Genomic DNA, 19,488 nt, shown 5'->3' with positions numbered 1-19,488 from the left:
ACAACGACACAGAGCACTGTGAAAAAAGGTTAAAGAAGTAACAACAGCTGAGCTAGTAAGCATGCAGCTGGTCTGCCTGCCTGAGTGGAGATTTGCAGTGTTCTGACTTGGAAGCCTCATCTGTTTTTTTTATATACAGTTTATGGGAATACTTAGTGTCATAGCCAGACACTGAACTTATTGTGTCCCCCAAAGCAAAGGCAAGCAACAACTAAAATGATGTCATTGTGTTGTAAGAAAAGACCTCAACCCTAATTCTGTGACAAAGTGATTTCAGAGCTGGTGGAAGCTGGGCCAAAGCCTCCATGGTGCAGTGATTAATGAACAGAAGGGAAAGCCAGTGGTATAAATCCAACCCATCTTTTTTTTTTTTGAAACCCCAGCTTGTCAGAAATAATGAAATGACAGAATGGATGCGACATCCAGGCCAGGGCCAGACCAGCGTGGGGATGCAGCATTATGATGACGTAATGAGATACATTTTGGGTTTGGAAAGCCTGGACTTCAGTGAATTGCTTACAAGCCTTCAGGAGACATGAGTCAGAACCCACGACTGTGATGACCTGTTTTCCTTCATCTCAGGCAATCGCTACATACATTTCTAACTTCTCAGTATCTTGTGTTACTATTTCACTTGCACAAAAATGCACAGTTTAGACCGTGTTAATCTTAAAACCGTAGGAAAAGACAATGTTTTTGATATGCATGTCATATGCTTTGATATGCATAATCAAACCAATGCATTTAGTGTTAGGAAAAAGTAAAAAGATGAAGCTTGCCTTTTGTGAAAGATTAGGAAAAGCAAACTCAAATGACCAGAAGATTTGTACTTCCAAATCACATAATTAAATTATGCAGGGACACAAGCGTCTCTATCCACAAATAAAGAGCCCACGTGCGAAATCTGGTTTAACAAGACAAGCAGCAAGGTTGCAATTGCTAACAGGATAATAAAGAGTCATATTCACATTCTGTATTCATGACCCAGCGGGGATATTTAAAGTGTGATTTGTTTGTTAATTAGTGTTTGTATATACAGCTTTCTTTTTGCCAGCTACTTACAGAACTCGCAAAGTGGCAGTAGTAAGACTGCATTTGTGTCTCAAGGAACTGTCAGACTTCATGCAGAACCCTGCTTTCTCTCTCACCACACACACACACACACACACACACACACACACACACACACACACACACACAGAGACAAGGCTGTTGTGAAATGTCAGCAAGATAAGCAACGCTGGCCTGCTGCTCACTGGAGAGCAAAGAGGGGATGAAAACACAATTACGTTAATGGTGGGTTTGGGTTGTCTGCACTGTAGTCTCACAGCAGCAGGTAGACCTTTATTGTGGCCAGGGTATTATTCAGCCCACAGGCCACATCCAGCCCTCAGGCTATCTTTGATTGGCCTGTTAGGTCAATGGGAAGTCAGTAATGAAACATCTTCAAACTTTAATAACATTTGGATATGTTTAAAGCAAGACTGGAGAGTTAACTCTCTTTTCTTGTGCGCTTAATGCAACAATATTATGCATTGACACAAGTGATTGTAGGTTAGTTACTTAACTTGTGAAATATGTGAACTCACACTAAAGACTGAACAAACATGGATTTGTTTTTTGTTTTTTTTACTATATTTTATAGCAGCTATATTCTTAGTGACCATAGAGAAGGATATATATATATTTTTAAATATTTATCAAATCAAATTCATCCTGAGCATTATTAAATAAGCTGCATAAGCAGCAAAGCATCTTTACTAAACTTCACACATCTGTAGTTGGAATAGTGCAGCTTGTTTCTGCTGCAATCCAAACACAGGACAGAAACAAGAGATTTTGCAAATTAGAAGTCTTAACTTTAGATGATGAGGGAGATGATTAAGGCTGGGTTGCCTGGGGAATGAGTCTACAGAGTGGGGAGCTGAGACAATTTCTGGGGGTAAATAGAGAAAGTAGAGATGGACAGGAAAGTGACAGGGCACGAGAGAGAATGGTTAGGCAGAGTGGTTAAACACTAGACTAGAGACAACTCCTTAAATGGGCTGAGAGTGGCCTGAAGTAGAAAATACAATATGGAGAGAGATGGGTGGAGAGCCAGGCTAGATATACTGTAATTATTGTGAGATGATGGAAGGCAGGTGAGCTGGCTGGGAGGTTAATGAGCTGATTACTGGTTGGTTTGCAGAATGAGCAGAACTGGGAGCCAGGTGAAGGATCCACAAAATAAGAGAGAAAAAAACAGACAGGAAAGTTGCTGAATATGAAAGGGAAAACGAGGTCTGACGAAGTCGTCAGAATGGGGTCTAGCTATGACTAACATAGCATAACAGCCAATGAAATTGCAAGAATAGCAAGTTGAGTGGAAGTTTATCATAGTGTTTTCTGTGGACTGTGCAGTGCTGATATGCTTGAAGATCGAACAAGGACATCACAGAATATCCAGAGCATCAAGTGAAAGATAAAGAGGACGCTTTCTTTTTTCCTCTTTGACTCTGAACAAATGCTATGATGTTTAACTCAGTCCACTTACTTGTTGTCTTCGTGAAGAAAGACTTTGAGACAAGAATGAGACTGTCATCAATGCTGGTAGTCCCATGGTTATTGCTGGCATTGCTTGAGGTTTTGTGCAAGTTAACCATGTTGTTGATCTTGCAACTAAGATAAAAGAGAAAGAAAAGAGCACTGGATGACAGATAGTTTGTTTCAGATTTGTTGAGGATGTGACTGAGAATGTCGATATAGACTACAGATGGCTCAGTCTGGGCAGAGAACTAAAATATAAGACCAAAACCCAGAGATTTGGGTGTTTTGTGAGGTGAAAAAAAATTCCCTGAGCTCTCTGATACAGACTGGATGGCAGATTTTGCATTTGCTATTGGTGTAACAGCACTGCTAAATTAAATATTCATAACTGCAAGATTTTCCATCCCTCATCCGGGGAAACCAGGAATTTACTAATTTTGGTGGCTGGTTCTGCAGTTGGACACGGGATCTTTCACACCCCATATGAGAATCATAACCCTTGGCTAGAAGCAGAGTAAAGAGCAACCAGTTCATCGTGTGTCCTGGTTAGCCTTAGGCCAAGGACACAGGCAAGGGGCTTTTTGCACATGAAATACATAGTCTGGCCAGAGGTTTCATGAGCTTCTCTGAAGGCAAATGAAGACAACATGTTTACCCACATCCCAACGCTGAGCGATATCGCACCATCAGCCCACCATCTACACATCCATGTGCATGGTTAGTTTACAAGACAGTTTGAAGATTTGAAGAGTGAGAGCATGATTTCTTTATCACGACTTGCAAAGTGAATAATGGACTCAGTGATGTTCAGTTTGAACTCACTGACCTGCCATCTGATTCACTCCAGCAGAGTACTTCAAGTCAGTACCACTGCTTGTAATTTATTCTCCTCTCGGCGAGGAGACCCTTCTAACATGAGAAGGTACATTCAGTTCAAGAGTTCAAGAAAACCAAGAAAAGGATTGTCTCACTGACAGCCAGGTGTCCTAAAACCTGATTTGGTGAACGCATTTAACCAGAGATTAAATTCTTTTTTTGTGATTAACAAGAAAATGAAATAAAAAAACAACAACAGCAAAGAAACATCAAATTAAGTTATTAGACGATGAAACAGAATTGGAGACATTTGCCGTTGTATGTATTAGATCTTTGAATTGATAAACTAGTGACTATGTTGGTGTTTTAACCAGACCTGCTTCACATTATGCAAGTCTTTCTGGAAAAATCCACTTGAATAATTCAGTAGACCTCCATTAATAGCTGCGTGATTGAAAACTTAAATAGTGCACTTACATTAAATGTGTAATAATGTCCTTTTTAGAAAGGCATGCCCTAATTGTAACTCATACCAGCAGCTAATAGAATCTACCATCTACCAACATTTCTTTTTATGAATTCATACTGTCTGAACTGCTTTCAGCCTTTTGGTCTAGCATCTGTAGCTTCCAGCTCCTACCTTAGAAAACTCATTCCCAAACCCTGCCTCTATTTAGATTACACGAGACAGCATTTACATCAGGAAGGTGCTAGATGAGTCCAGAGTTATGGCTATAAAATGTCTTTAATGTTTTCTAGTCTCCTGATTGTCTGTCCAAAGTGACAACTTGAGGCTGTGACAGCTGCTGCAGGCAAGCATGTCATTTGACTCGAAATTGTCAGTCAGAAGAAAAAGCAATAAACTATAGTGTAATTTTTTTTTTTTCAAATCTGACCTTCTCAATAGCAGGACAGCTCCTGACTTCAGAAAAACAAATCAAATTTTTGATTGAATATAATTATGATATCATGTATCCACAAAACAAACTTATGAATAAACATGGTCATGTGGTTTGGATCAGAAACTGGCCACAAGAGGGTTTGTAAAATGAATTTTAGGATATAATATGTTGTTTTGGGAAACTTGCTGGTAGTTCTTCAGGTTTTATTTAAATTTGCAATTAGAATATTATATTCATATTATCAGTGGGAATATAAATAGAAATAATGCACAATATAAGCAATTATAATAATTTTCCACTTTAAAACATACATAAAAAGGCAATCTGTACAACATTTGCTACATTAATTTTTTTGAATCTTTTCTCCATAAGACCCTCAGGTCCTGCATTCTGCAAATATGAACATTACATTGTGAAGACTTTGTTTAGTTCCCATTGCTCCATTTTCTGTTGTCTACCTTCTGGCTAGTTATTGTTTCTCCTTCTCATCTTCCAAATGTTTTCCATGCCTGCAGCTTTCAGGGACATCTGCTCCTGCCAACCAATGCTTTAACATGTTGTTACATTCTGCTGATCCTCAGGGAATGATGAACACAGCATAGTGTCAGAAATACATGAAAACGTTTGATTTTTCTTATTCAAATTGAGCAGTTGAGTGAGGTTACTGAAACACATACTCAGTAACCCAGTATCTATAGACACAAGAAAGGAAGCTTTGTGTGTCTCATTTTGTTCTTTTGTGCTGTATTAGATTAACAGCTTATGGTTTAGTTGTGTCTCAGAGACAGTTGCACCGATCCTGTGTTATGTTGACTGTAGCATTTGGGGTCTTTGGGATGCTTTTCTTATCCTCATCCTCCATTCTTCTGTGAATATGTTTCTTTCTGAGCGGGATGAGGAAAGCTTTCTGCTAAGCTCGAATGTGTGAGCGGTGCTTTCTGAGCTTTGTGCTTTAGTGTAGGTGGTATTTATGTGGAGAGGTTTACAGTGGGATTTTTATGTGTGTCTTGTGTGTCATAAGTTAATGAGCATCATACATCAGACGTTGCTGTCCAATAAGTTGGAAAAAGAATTATTTTTATAGCAAGTAGAAGTGCAAGAGTAGCTAAGCAGAACGATTTGACCCGATCAGTGTTTGCTTTAATGTGTGATGCGAATACAGCGACGCTAAAAAGAAAATCAAGTGGTGCTTGTGCATACTAATGCAAGACTACCCCTAACACCTGACAGACCACTACAGACATCATCCATTTATCACACACTTCTAAGAGTGATTATCTGCTGCATCACACACTGCATTGTGTTAGGAAAATCTACCTTGAGATGTTAGATTCTTGTAGGCAAGCTGGTTCCTGTGAGCATGAATTTCCTTTACTGTGAGTGGGAAATATTAGTACTGTGTGTTAGTCAGTGTTAAGATTTTAAAAAGGCAGTTAAAACATCTTAGAAATACTTTTACTGTCTCTCATGTTAACTATTAAATTTATATGTTTAGATGGTGCAGATGTATTGATTTCAGATTGTGAGAGCCGCGGGTGAAATCCAATAAAGCAAAGCTATTTTAATGCACTGTGGAGGAGAGTTGTTTATGCAAACAAACACTGTTCACTAGATGTATTTTGAGGTGCAGGTAGCAGAATATTTTTGTTGCTATTGATCAATTCTCCCCAGCTGCATGGCTAGAAGCGCTGTCAGTTTGTCTCCTGCAAGTTGCTCTGAAATATTCTCTCAAACTCAAGGCTCAAAGATTTGGCTTCCAAAATAGTGTAATTTTGTTCATTTGTTATATCACACTATTCACACTTATGTCATTTACTGTGTTCCCCCTGTGCCTGAAAGCGTGCTGTAAGAGAGATGATTATCCCATTTTTCTCATCAAGAAAGTGTGATTATAGTCGGGGTTAGCGTAATTATGCTCTTTGCTTCTCAGTAGGTACATTTAGATAACTGGACTGGGTCATCAGAATCACCGCCTACTGTTAATTAGGATTAGTGTGCCCAGCAGAGCTGTTGATGATGGCAATGGTGAGAATGTATGTCTGTGGTAAATGCAGAACAGCAGTTAATAATTTAATGAAATATAAAATATAATCTTAGGGCTGTTCGATATAACGATATATATCGGATGACGATATAAAAACGTCTATCGTTTCATTTTACGCTATCGTTTGTTTCGTGGTGTCGCAAAATAAACTGTTTACGGCAATATTTTTTCATCGTTTTGATGGTCACTGTAGTGGCTATATTAATTTCTTAAAGTTCTCTCTTTCTCTTATATTTCATATAACCACACTACGGACAGACAAGCACCTGTTTTTATGCGTTGTGGTTAGCAACAACGAAGGTAACAGCATCGCGTGTCCGCTTGTTTCTGTTCCACATAAACCTTTCACAATAAAGCTCAAGATCCTGTTGAGACTTTTCAAAATAAACTGAATCACGTGAAAGAGCAGATTATTTGCGGATGAGAATTAAAAAAGAGCCGCCAGGTGCTAAAAAAATAAACCTTAGACTCAAACGTTAGAACAGGCTTTTCCCCGCAGCACGCCGTGTAATAAATACTCACAAAGAAAACGGCGGCCTTTACAACTTATGTCTAAAAATGTATAGTTTCATGCATCTGTTAAAACACTCGACTCCAGGTACATGACGCGCAGCTGGAAACACTTCCCGCAAGACGAGCTGCCCGAGATTCACAGAATTTACAGAAAATGTTACATTTTTGTGATTTATATCGTTATCGGGATGATAGAATTCTTCTATCGGGATATGAGATTTTGGTCATATCGCACAGCCCTATTAAACTAATTAAGAAAGTGTGACTTTATTTGTTAAAGTCAAAGTGAGGGTTTGCTTGCATACTGTATATGGATAAAGTAACCATAAATGCTCAAATCCAAAATTATATAATGGTAAAGTTTCAAATGACTCTGAGGGGATAAAGGATAAGAGGTTTCACCTACTTCTGAGTTTCTCTTTGACAGGTTAAAGCTAGTATCTTCTTTCTTCTTTTTTCAGTTGATCCCTTTAGGGGTTGTCCCAGCAGATCATATGCCTCCATCTTACGCTCTCCGTAGCGTCCTGTTCTGTCACATCAAACCTCTGCATGTCCTCCTTCATACGTCTGTTAAATCTTCTCTGCAGTCTCCTCTTTTCCTCCTGTCTGGCAGCTCCATACTCAACATCCCTAGTACAGTATACCCACCATTCATCCTTAGCACATATCCAAACTATCTCTGCCATTCCTTTCTAACTATCTCAGTCCAAATCTTCAACCTTCCTTGTATTTATGTATTTTTCATCAAATTTCATGAAAACAGAGAAATGTCTGTAGATATACAGTATCTGTAGGTCTCTCCCTGTGTTATTTTAAATTGCCAGTGGCCTAAGCTGTCTGATTCTTGCCGAAGACTTGCTTATTCAAAATCATGTTCTGAACAGTTTTGGAAGGACTCTGTGATTTCCAAAAGCAGCAGTGCACTGAGGCTTAGTTAACATTACTTAAACAGGGCTAATTTGCTCTATGGAGTATTTTTAGCTGCAGATTATGATGTACTTCTTAAAAATCTGAACATTTACCGCAAGTAAATGTTTTACACATGTTTATTTAATGCCAGAGTAATCCTATAAATACACCAAATCCACAGGTGCCAACAGAAATCTAAAAGTAAAATGGGCTGTAGAATCAAACACTAGAAACATACCACAAACTCTGACAAAGACTAAGGGAAAGAGACAAGATTATTTATACACAGAGGTCTGAAAAACAGGAACTAACCAAAAGACAAGGACACGCACATTCACACAAAGAAACACTGGAGCACAAAGACACAACAGAACGACGAGCAGCAGGTAGAAGAGTTGGGGAGGCACTGAAGGAACTAAACAGTTGACAAATAAACTCAAAATAGAAACTGCAGCTAAATAAAGACTAAAGATTCAAAACTCGTCCAGAACAGTGAATCAAACATTGGCATCTACAAATCAGTGAACTTCATGAACTAATTCTAATGACACCATGTGGTAAAGACAGACGTCACAATCAAGGAATCAAACTCACTGTGAGAATAATAAAGAAATAAAATAGGAATACAAACCTCAGCCTACCAGAACAGCAAAACCCCTCAGATCACAACAATGTAGAATTCAAAATAAGCTATCATACTTGTGTTTGTTGTAACAAAGGGTCACTGATGTGTTTTCCATATTTTTTATATGACTACAGACTTTAAACCCTTTGTTGGTCGGCGTCTTTTCATTAAAAAAATGTAATAAGGACTTGTGTTTCAGCAAAAATTTAAACAGATGGATTATTTCTGAATTTAATATAATCCTGATAATAGAGCAGGGCGATATGACCAAAAATATTTATCACGATATACATTTGAAAATTTGCGATAACGATATAACTGACGATATAATTGACACTAGACAAAATACTTTACAACTCCACAACTTTATTAGTGCAAAAAACCCCATCAATGTATTTTCAATTAAACAAGCAGATGTTTTTTTATGTGCATTAAAGTTATATAAAAATGTAACAGTACAAATGCAAATTCCTTGCTGACAGTTTAACCAAAAGGCATTTCCAGTGGAAATTGGCCGACATATCCTCAGCATAACCATGTATAATATCCACAAAACTTAAAAAGAGGTTATACACACACAATACGGTAATATTATGTTGAAGCACAGTACGTATCACTCCGCGAGGCTCCTGCCTACAATAGCCGTAATGCTCCCACAATCCATCAAGCGATGCGGCTTCGTAGCTTAGCAAAGTCGTACTAAAACATTTGACAGATTTTCGAGCGCCGTGTACAACATAAAGTCGTTTCGAGGTCAGTAAACACAACCAGAATTCATACATAAGGCCCACTGGATTATAAGGGGCACTGTCGATTTTCAGACAAAGTCAAAGGATTGATTTTAAGTGTGCCGTATTTTCCAAAAAACACAGTAATAACGACGGGCCGCTAGCATGCTCTACCAAAAATAGTGCTTTGTTGTGCATCTGACGGACGAAAGCTAAACCAGTTCCACACCACTGAAGTTGCAGCATTTTTACAAACCAATTCTGGTTCATCCGTTTCATTTAACGATCCACTTTCGCTCTTCTCGTTCTGCATCACCGCCATGTTCATATGTAAACATAGGCACTGCACATCCGCGTTTTACCCATATTCTATCGCGATATTTCCTTTTCCTATCGTTGATAAATTACACCGGTATTACCGTAAACGGTATGATATAGCCCAGCCCTACCTGATAATATGTTTTAACCCTATCACACATAGTGGTCACTACAGTGGACCGCTATTCAGAGGCTGTTTTCTTGTATTTGTGTCAGTGTTGATGGTATACTTGCACATAAACCACTACATTGGACACTGACGTGTCACTCTATACCCTGCCACCCACTGGTTGTTTAATGTTACTATAGATGTATGACGTGTTTCGTTGTAATTATTGTTATTTAAACCTGTCATGCATGAATTATGACAACCTCAATCAGGATTTTTTTCTTAAGTATTTTTATTCATCTTCAGGCATGAAAAGATGAATAAAAATGCTTAAGAAAAAAATCCTGATTGAGGTTGTCATAATTCATGCATGACAGGGTTAAAGTGGCTCAGTTTGCAGTTTGTTTAGCCTGCATGAACAGCAGTACCTGAAGATTCAGTTTATTTTTTGGAGTTGGTTACAAGCTGGTTTTCAAATGACCGATGTCTAATTTAGAAGCAAAACTCTTCAGAGATAAATAATTTTGAAAAGATGATGTGTTTTGTTGCTTTTCTGTTCTATTGACTCTGATGTTTCCTGCATGTTGCCAGTCAGTCATGAATTCACACACATTTTCAATTTATTTTTCAAGCTCAAGGACAGAAATGCCACGGTGGCTTAGAACTGGCATTAACCCTCCAGTTAAATGCCTGTCTGAGTTTCCATTAACCTACACAATGGAACTACCCTACTAAATTTCACAGCTCCACTTTAGTAATAATTGATATTCATGATGTATGTTCTTGCAGCTGCTAGTTAAGCACAGTGTACACACTCAAGCGTGGTGGGTGTTTTAATCTGCTTGGGAATGTGTGCCATATTTAAGTCAACAAATCAGTCAAGCCTCAGCCAAACTGCAGTGATATTTGTAATGAACACATCTTTATAGCACGTAGGCTTTAAATGACTGTGTATTATACTGACAAACATTGCTTACTCCTACTGACATTAAAAAAGTTTGTTTTATTTGACATAATTGATTTAGATATCTCCTCTCTCTTTGTTAAAGGATCGGCTGACAAGAGAAGCAGAAGATTTGGCAGTTTTCAGGTAAGCTATTCAAACATCTACATTTTTCACTCCAGAAAAAAACAGGGAAAGTAGAATTTGAAGAGCTACAATATCGTGGTAATGATTCAGGTAGTTTCCTACGGTGTTTGAGATGGCTGTTGAAGACATCTGTTAAGATTATTGCCTGTGCAAGCAGCACACAGCTCTTTAAACCATCTTGTGTTCATACAAAATGTGTGCTTCAGTGCTGGAATTACCTTGACAAAGATGTGATACTTATAAAGGCTTTGGTGCATAGCCTTATAATTACAGAGCCATTCAGTGGCTGATTAGGGAGGAAACACTGCCTAGCCTTTTATGCAGTGCATTTGTCTTTAGACAGAGCTTTTACTGCCATTTATTCCATGAACCGTTCAATTTCTTCGTCGCTTTTTCATTTAAGCAAAGACTTTAAATAGATTGAACCATTACTTTAGACATATTCATAGGGTCCATTGTAAGTTCTCTTCTTTTTGTGGTTTTTATTAAAGCGACAGTACTTATTTACATTGCTGTGATCCTTGTACTACACATGTTGGCTTCCTCTTCTTTGTGTATTTCTGTCTTGATAATTGCCACTTTTTGCACTTTCCAGTTAAAGAATGTATTCCTTTGCTGCATTGGTTGAAATGATCTTGAACAAAATGGGCACACAGATAAGACTGAAAGAGAAAGTTAAAATGATCTGTGTATATTTTTCTTTTTTTTTAGATGATACTGTTGCGGCTGTTGAATCTTTTGTTTCTATGGGAACCCAATCAGAATTGAGACTGTTATTTCAGTTCAGTTTAATTTAATTCAGTTTGATTTATATAGCGCCAAATTAGCTATTGCTGCAGATGGAATGTCCCAGTATATACTATCCTTTGCCATGTGTATACATGGAAATCGATAGGTGAGCAGAACTGAAACAATACATCCTCAGCATAACAGAGCAGACATACGTCATCATGAAAGATCTGACAAGATGAACTGACAGTGAATTCAGACACCACTGGTATCATCTGTATTCTCATCCCTGTAGTTTCATAACAAACCTGGACCATTCAACACGTTACACTCTGTATACTGAGCAATTCTACTACCAAGAGATATTTTCTGCTACATTAGGTAAACCATTTTTAATCTATCTTTGTTTGTTTTATTAAATTTGAGGTATTTTACTTAATAACTTAATAACATGTTACATTCAACTTGTACCAAAGGATTTAACTGTATTCTATTTCATTACATTTTTACTTATTGATGTCCTGTATATGGCTTTATTTTTTCAATCTACAGTAACTTAACTGCTTTTCTGACCACTGTTTTACAATATACTATAATTGTAAAACAGTGCTTGCTTCTTTCAACCCCTCCACCTCCCCAGCATCCACATGCAGGCTCAAGGAGGATATTTTTTGTGTGATGTGTTTGTAGGGATTAATGAGGTCGGAGCCTTAATGACAACTCTAATTTCTTCTACTGCTTGTCATAATTTTAAATGATTAAACTTAACCCTGCTATGGTCTTCGTTTTTTGGTTACACAGGGAGTCTTGCTGGGTCTGGTGGACTTTTGGGGCTATTAATTCAACATATTCAAACCTTTTTTGTTAAAATTCTCAGCAGATGTCTACTTCATCCCATTTGCAAGTAATATAAACAAAACAGGTTAAATGTGTTCCCTTTACCTTTGTTAAATCACATTTATGAATAGAAATGCAACTCATTTTTGCTTTAAATAGAACACACTATATGAGATTTTCCAGATATTTGCGTGGAACAATATCAGCTCAGTTGTTAGATAATGTGGTCTGGCTCTGAGATGAGTTGATCTGCCAGGAGCCCAGCAGACTCTGTGGTTGGCCTTAACCAGGGGTGTCAAACATAAGGCCTGAGGGCCAGAATCAGCCTAGCACGGACTCCAATCCGGCAGATGGGACAGCTTTGGAAAATATGAAAGTGGCATCAATTTTGAACATCTTACTGCATTTTCATACATTTAAAACTTTTGCTACTGATAAAGACCTCCCCCATAGCCATTCACAGTACACTAAAGTAATTAAGTAATAGATAAACAATTAAATGACAGAAAAGTTCCTGATTTCACTATTTACTATAAACATTTATGTTTTGTTTTTTTTGTTTGTTTTTAAGTGAATCCTCCTGAAAATTAACAAAAACTTTCTGTTTTATAATTATAGATGAGCAACGAGCTTCTTTTTCTGTAATTTTCACATTAATTTATTGTTTAAACCTGAAAAATCATGGTGAGGGATTAATCTTATTTACTACTGCAGCATTTCTTTATCATGTAGAAAAACTGAGATGTAATGTTGAAATTGCATTTATTTTTCTTATAATAATATTTACAAGCATGTAGAAAAGGGACTTAAGATCCAAGTGGGCTGTATGTTTCCCATGATATAATATGAGTAATTCTATGCTCAGCTTATATCTATACTGTATAATTCATGCAATATTGGCATCAACCAGGCTCTCTTTGTCAGTCTTCTTTATCACATGTTTGTTTTTTGTTTTTTTAAACTATAGACAGTTTTACAAACTTTATAAGCTCCATATTATTTTCAGTACTACAGTTGAGTGACTTTATCCTTGATTCACTGAAAGCCGATGTAGTGGAAACCACGCTAGCAAACAACAGAACAACCTGTATAGATTACCATCTTAAATAATTCATGATTTGGCCAACAGATTTCCTACATGGAATGGCAACACTGTTTTACATGAAAAATTACATTTATCATCATCATTATTATTATTATTATTATTATTATTATTATTATTATTATTATTATTATTATTATTAATATTAATATTATTATTATTATTATTTTGTATCATTTTTACCAAGGTAGGAGGTACTTTAAGCCGAATTAAAGAAACAGACAATAAAATCTTAGAAAATCCACCTTCAGCCGTCACTTATGTGATGTTGTTTTGGACCGGTTATATTTTTTGTCATATTAAACATGGACTGTTTTTCAGATAATGAGGTCAATACTAAATGGCCTTTTTCTATTCTTCGTTCTTTATATAATATCTGTGAACGTGATCATTTCATTTCCTGTTTTTGACAGAATTTTGTTGTCTGTCTCTTTTCCTTAACCTTTAAGGAGTTTTATATATCTTTGAATTAATTCAGTGGTGTATTAAAAGATTTTGATAAATGACTTGACTATTGATGTGTTTTTATCTTGCTTAATGCCCAGTGTCCTCTTGACAGTTTGTGCACGGGGGGCACTACTGTATGTCCAGAAATGTTGCCTTTATCTTTTGTTATCTTCTATATTTTTGCTCAGCAATGCTCACTTCTCCCAGTTGGCTATGACCTCTGTTAAGGTAAAGTCAAGTATTCTGGAACTTGGGTCAAGAAATGTTGTACCTGGCACAGGTGTGATAGATGAGCCTGTCAAGAATATGTTGCATGTTCTGGGATTCAGTCTGTCCAGGGTGACTTTAGCTGCCTTAGTATCAGTTACACCAGACCGTGCAGATGTACATATTGCACAATTTTCTGAGCTAAGAAGCTGCTTTTATTTAAGGAGTAACCATTCATCTATTGTCATCCCCAGAATGTAAAGGAGAAAGAGATGACCTATGACCCTGACTACTATTAGAGCAACACAGTTTTATTATGTGGCTGTATTCTTCTGAGTGAGCAGTAGAGGGCAGCATCTTTGGTTAATTCAAGTATATGGGAAAACGACTTTTAAGCTATAGTATTTTGATGTGTGACCTCACCAAACACTTCCCTGATGAGTTTGTTGTCTTGGTCGCTGTTTCAAATTCATATTTAATACAACTTCATATTAATTAATATTAATCAAGGACTTGAGCAGAGCCAAGGTAGACAAAATTGGAACATCCTTCAGTTGTATTTTTTTAAGGAAAATGTATGCTTCTAGTTTAAAAATTGAGTAATCTTAAATGAGTACGCTGATTAGTACGACATCATCTTAGTATAGATTATTTAATTCCACTAGGACAATTTTCTATCAGTAGGCAGGTAATATCAAGTGTTTCTGTCACTTTCTGCTAAAGCTTTGGCAGCTACATTTGTTTCACTTATCTTTTTATAAACCACCACGAGGCATTTCGGCAAGGAGGGCTATCAGGTTATTGAATAAATCTCTGTTGTCAGTATTAATTTGTAAAGCTTTCTCACACATTTGCAGCCACATTCTTTGTCTGGGCTGCATTACAAGATGTGGTATATGTGCAGAAAATCCAATAACATTGTCAAAGTGCAATTCTGAATAACATTCTGGCTTTTTTTGGCATTTATTCATTTGACTTTTCCAGTATTCAAATATTAATGTGTAACTATTTGTCTGCATAAATTCCAGGACCAAATATAAAACAAAAAAACAGTAGTACAGAACTTGACAAAACATTAATTCACAATGCATTGAAATGATAGGAGATCGCTGGACAGCTCTTTTCTCTATATGTACTAGATTTCCCATCTAGTTGTGTAATAGTTAATATGGCTGTGTACCAGGGAATATTTGCACCCAGCAGTGAAGTAGCTGAAGGATGTGTTATTTGAAGTGTAAGGTTGTTACAAATCTGCGTTGCTCTTTGTTTCAGCAGAAGCTGATTACAAATATTCAGGCACAATGCAATGCCTGCATTTCACTTTTGTCTTGCCATTAGTATTGGTTTGATCCCATCATTCATGTAAATAGCTCAATACTCACCCAAACCTTCCCTAACATACACACATAAACTGATTGTTGAGAAGTAATCTTTGGTAATTGATATTTGCATTATACCATGAATTAAAAGATGAAGCTTTTCTTATTTTGTTCTGTTACATACAAATTAAAGGCACAATGGTTAGCTGCAGTCTTTTGTCATAAGCACTTCTCACAAATTCTCTATAGAAATTCTTAATCAGCTATAAGCTATTTTATTTTAACCAAAATATGCTGAGTGTGCCCATGACAATAATGCTGCACTTCCCCCAGACAGTCATTAATAAAGCCTTGTGGTCGTGAAAGGAATCACTGATAATTCACCATTATTGCCAGCAGCCCAAAGGAACCCTCTAAGAGAGTTAAACTCATTACAGGCTTGACTATGCAAGGTTATGGCTTCTCTGAGGAATATTGCCTCCTTCAAAATTTTTGTTCCATGGATTGCCATCATTTAAATTTTTTCTGATAGATAGATTGCGTAACCTTGCGTCACCACCAGCCAGACTATAAGACAATAATAATGAAATTCAAAGAAGCAAAGGAAAATATCATTATCTGTAATAATATGGGACCAATGTTTTTTTTTAAAGACTGCAGTTCCTCAGTCTTTTGTAAGCATTGGAATCCAGACAATATTTCTTTAGCAGTGAGGTACATTATGGAAATGATATCAACCTTTTTTCTGAATAACACTGGATCAGTTCAGGTAGCCAAAATCCCTGGATTATGTTGAGTATAATATTTAAAATAAAACGTATATTTTAATTATTTAAAATATACGTTTTATTTTAAATATTAACTGCAAGCAACTAAAAGCAATTGCAACTATCTCATCATTTTTTAATTTGCATGTTGCCTGTTGCTTGGAAGATAAACTGTGTGTATAAATTACTGAGCAGCTATATCTGATGTTGTGGAGTCTATTCTGGGAGCACATCTGAGTTATCTAAATGGCTGCTTGGATTCCCTTAAGGGTTGACACATTTTTTTTAAGATAAGGTAAAACAGATAATGAATAAGGCACTGAGGATATCAGCAAAAAGGTTTTCAAATATATATATACAGTGCCTAAAAAAAAAAATAATAATAATAATAAAAAAAAAAAAATAAAAAAAAAATGTAAAGATCACTTTTTAGTCAGAGTAAGGTATCAAGTTAGTTAAACTTCTGAGATATTGATCTGGTCAGTTAAATAGCAGAGGGAGTTGTTAATCACTTTCAGCTGCGCTATGGCACTGGAGGGGCAACAGTGAGACAACCCCTAAAACAGGAGTGTTTTTGCAGGTGGACGCCACTGACATTTTTACTTATTTAATTATTTTGACTGGCCATCAGCAGGACCAGTATCTGCTCCTTTGTGTGAAGAAACACATTGAGTTCTGATCCGTACAAAATGACCAACAGCAGGCCACTGATGTGAATGTCTCTGACCATGTACTCAGAAACAAACTTTGTGAGGGTGGCCTGAGGGTCTGACATCCTCTATTCGGCCCTGTGCTCACTGCCTGGCACTGTGGAGCCCAGTGGGTATTTGCTATAGAATACTATAATGTAACAGACATGGAAGGGTTTGAGGAAGCCTTGGAGAACATCATGCTGCCTGCATCATTATTCAGGATGACCAGTAGATGAAGCAAAGACCTCTAATTCTAGGCAACAATGCACAGACTGCCAGTAAGTATTGGGATGAGATCCTTGGACCCACTGCCAGACCGTACACTGGCACAGAGGGTTCTGGGTTCCTCCCGGTGCCTGGTCTCAAATGTCGAGAGTATGCAGGCAGTTCCTGCAGGATAAAGCAATTGGTACCACTGACTGGCCCTCACGCTACCTTAAACCAATAGAAAACCTCTGGGGACATTATGTTTCAGTCCATCCAATGCTGCCAGGTTGCACCTTTGACTATCCAGGCACCATAATCCAGATCTGGGAGAAGATCCCTAAGTACACCATCTGTTGTCTCATTAGGAGCATGTCCCAGTGTTGTCAGGCATACAGAAAAGCACAGGAAAAAACATTTTGAGTTGTTGCAGAATGGACAGAATAGTCTGACGCATCATTTTTTCACTTTGATTTTCAGGGTATCTTTGAATTTAGCCCTCTGTAGGTTGATCATTTTCATTTCAATCAGACGATGTGGATTTCTTTCCTTTCCTAATACATTTCACAGTACTTATTAGTATAGATATCCATTAAGATTCCACTGAGGTTCTATACCACACATGCTTAACTTATATCTAATGTGAGCTGCATGCATGGACATGAAAGGACAGGAAAAAATTTAGTTAAGTTTCAGGTGTTTGTGTGCATACAGTATATTGTAATGTGTTTTGTATTTGTTTTCCATGTGCAACAACAGTATAATTCTTGCAGCATCCAGGTCCAGTGACATAGGTGCCTCTGCATTCAAGAGTCCAGTTTTTTAGTCAAAGATTCCAACAATCTTTCTTGTCTCTGGTTTTCTTCACTCTGCCATGTATATTTTACCGGGTGCACAGAGAGGCGAGATTTGATCTGAGGGTATTAATAGCTGTCACAAGGTAGAGATAAGAAATGACTATGGTGTAGGATCACATATGCAAGTATACCAATCTGAGGTGTTAAAAAGAAAGAAAGAAAAAAAGAACTCTGAGTATAGAACTCAGAGTCATGCGAATCTATGTGGGTGTTATTGTTGTAGAAATAAATTTACTTTTCCTTAATGAAAGCTATTTCCAAGAGGAAACATGCGTTGAAAATTATGTTCTAACCACTAATTGCATGTCCTGAAATGAGCATTCTTTACATTAATCTCTAGGATGCAGAACAAATGTGCACTGCATCTATGCTGTATGAAATGACTCAAAGCAATGTATTCATCATCATTCACTTATTTTCATTTACACGAAGCTCTTTATTTAAATTGGTGTATTGCGACTTTGTCCAATGACACGATATTTTAAATTCTGCTCTTTTACTGAGGGACTCAGACACTGGGGGATAGTGAATTTAAAATTTATTTAATCTTACATTTATTCCCCTCCTGTCTGTGATGTGACCTTGTGCTGTCTGTTATCCATCACTCTACGGTGCAGACATGGTGGGTGAGCTTTAGTCTTTGTATGAACAGTAGAGAGATGGGTTTTTATACCAGAATTAAAAAAATGTATGCATGTTGAAAGCAGCTCATCTAACAGTCCTATAACTATATCTCTAATGTACCCTTGCAAGCATTTGTCCTCTGGTGGATTACTACCAGCGAAACTTCAGAGTTTGGATGAAGAATGAAGGGGATTGTTTTGTTTATGACTTTACTGCACAGGGCCCTTGTAGACATCTGTGTTTTCTAACAACTCCCAGCAGGCAAGCTGTTTTTAGAAGCACCTGGGAAATAAGTGGTGCATATATCCAGGCACAAAATCAGAACAGTCCAATTGATGGATCTGACTAACATTCCTGTGACTGACAACCTCTCCCAGTGACTGTGTCATGCTCAGACGTTTTCGTATTCGAGCAACTGTACAAATGCCCAGCTGGAGTCTTGGAGCCCTACAAGGGTCAGGGATCGGACATCGCCTGCATCATCAGATTTGGTGAAATGTCACAGTGGGAACAAAGGCAAATGAAAGAGCTGCTTTTCCCTTTGATGCTGCAACTGAAGTTGAGGGCCATGGCCAATGTTCATGAAGCTGTGTGAATGCTCACAGAGACATTGGAGTGAAAAGGACATTTACCTTCAGATGCTGTTACAGTTCGACATAACTCAGGGGGTTGTAATTTGTAAGAAAAATAAAAACTCACAGTGTGTTAAAAGCAAAGCATCCATGTGCAGCACAGTTTTTTTGAGAGTGTCTGTATTTGGACATGTGTGCGTCTTTACTTTTGGAGCCGTCATTTAAAGTAGCTTTTAGCTGGAATGCATCTTTGTCTGTTATAAATTAAATGAGCTGCCATTTGCCTGTAAAGCTGTACATTTCAATCATTTAAGTTGTTTCATTGAATTCTTTATAAGAAAGTGAAATCCAACTATCAGGGTTTTTTTTTTTTTATTTCTTTTATAACACAATCAAGAGCTAAATTGGAGCTGGAATTGGAGCTAAATTTAAATGTGCGTTATTTTGACTAAACTGATGTCTTAACCATCAGTTTAACTATCCATCCGATCTGCCTATCACAGCCACATACTGGTGTTCAGCATAGAGGTTTGTAACCATTTTTAAAATCA

General features: G+C 37.2%; 1 protein-coding gene across 2 annotated transcripts in view; it reads left to right on the top strand.

Moving 5' to 3' along the window:
* Window positions 1–10,542: 10,542 nt before the first annotated feature.
* Window positions 10,543–19,488, top strand: part of rap1gapb (RAP1 GTPase activating protein b) — an 85,642-nt gene continuing 76,696 nt past the window's right edge. The window contains exon 1 of one of the 2 annotated variants that reach the window (XM_084929258.1): window positions 10,543–10,580. The gene's annotated coding sequence lies outside the window, so the exon portion shown is untranslated. The remainder of the gene's footprint in view (window positions 10,581–19,488) is intronic. The other variant, XM_084929259.1, reaches the window with a different exon arrangement.

Source organism: Perissodus microlepis, chromosome 5, assembly GCF_051167445.1.
Source record: "Perissodus microlepis isolate ML-2025 ecotype Zambia chromosome 5, ASM5116744v1, whole genome shotgun sequence".
NCBI classification, from domain to species: Eukaryota; Metazoa; Chordata; class Actinopteri; order Cichliformes; family Cichlidae; genus Perissodus; species Perissodus microlepis.
This window is presented reverse-complemented; position numbering and strand designations above follow the sequence as displayed.